General features: G+C 51.5%; 1 long non-coding RNA gene across 1 annotated transcript in view; it reads left to right on the top strand.

Annotated features, from left to right (window-relative positions):
- The window catches only part of LOC106811009, an 18343-nt gene extending 16998 nt beyond the window's left edge, over positions 1-1345 (top strand). Inside the window, exon 4 of the long non-coding RNA XR_001394091.1 lies at positions 1140-1345. This is a non-coding gene — a long non-coding RNA (uncharacterized LOC106811009). The remainder of the gene's footprint in view (positions 1-1139) is intronic.
- The last annotated feature ends 230 nt before the right edge of the window (positions 1346-1575 follow it).

Raw genomic sequence — 1575 nt, 5'->3', positions numbered from 1 at the left:
ACCCCCCATCATCCACCACCCACCACACACACCCCACATCACCACCACACCCGACCACACACTCCACCACCACCACCACCACCACCACCACCACACACACCCACCATCACCACCAGCTACTACCACCACCACACCTACTACCACCATCACCACTACCACTACCACCACCCATCACCACAGCCACCATCGACCCACATCATTCCCCACCACCACCCACCAACACCCAACACCCAACCATCATCACCACCACCACCCACCAACCACCCCAACTAGCTAACACCACACCAACACCAACCACCACTACCCCCACCATCATCACTACCACCACCCCACCTATTCATCACCACCCACGACACAACCACCACCACCACCACCCCACCACCACCACCCCACCACCACCTACCAACCACCACCACGCACACCACCCCAGACACCACAAACACCACCACCACCAACAGCCAACACCAAATCCAACACCAACACACCCAACCCAACACTCAACAACCACCAACACCAATACCAACACCAAACACCAACACCAACACCGAACACCACCACCAACCACCACTACCCACCCACACCACCAACCCACACCAACACACACCAACCACACACCGACCACCAAAAAAAAACACCACCACCACCACCAACCCCACCACTACCACCACCACCACCAACAACACCACCAACACCCACCCCAAACCACCATCCACCACCACCACCACCACCCCACCACCACCACCCACCATTTTCACACACCACTACCACCAACACCACCAACCGACTCACCACCACCCACACACACGCAGTCCACCACCCCTACCACGCCACCAACACACCACACTCAAACACCACCAACTACACAACACCCACAACCAGCCACACCACCACCACCACACCACCCCCCCCCCACCAACCACTACACGAATATGACAACGGCATCGACGACTACAACCTCCACCCAACCACCATCACCAACTACCAAAATTATTAGTATAATATGAATAATATAGTAGAATTATAATGACTATGGTAACGATTGGTTTCCTTAACGGCAAATATTTATGGTAATTTCGTAGTTAACAATCGGATATCGTAAACGGCGAGTGATACTTTTTATAATCAGCTTCACGATATAGCTTTCAGAATAAAGATGATGCAAATCAATGAATAAAGAGCAAGCGACAAGATATCACCACATCAAACACACTTTTAAATGAAGAAATGAAAGGACTCTACGTTTCTTGGAGCAGCATCCAGCTTTGATGAGAGAAGATTACTCATAGGGTCTATACCGCCAAGGTTGAGAAATCGCGCAAACGCCCCACCTCGTCGGTTTTCTCAGGTACATCCACAGCAGGTGCGAGAATTATTAAAAAATACGCATACCTCATCTTGCAAACAAACACACCCACGCACGCACATGCGACATTGCTTGTCTCGATCCACAAACACCATCCTGTTAGAGCAACCGTATAGGGTAAACAGTAAAGCTGAGCTAGGTTACGGTGATGTTATTACCTCGCACGGGCTTGGCGTGGAGGTGGTGTGTTTCACCGGCGTGTCGTTCGTTTG

This window comes from Priapulus caudatus, unplaced genomic scaffold (assembly GCF_000485595.1).
Source record: "Priapulus caudatus unplaced genomic scaffold, Priapulus_caudatus-5.0.1 Scaffold495, whole genome shotgun sequence".
Taxonomy (NCBI): Eukaryota; Metazoa; Priapulida; class Priapulimorpha; order Priapulimorphida; family Priapulidae; genus Priapulus; species Priapulus caudatus.
The sequence above is the reverse complement of the archived record's forward strand: the minus strand, read 5'-3'. Positions and strand labels throughout refer to the sequence as shown.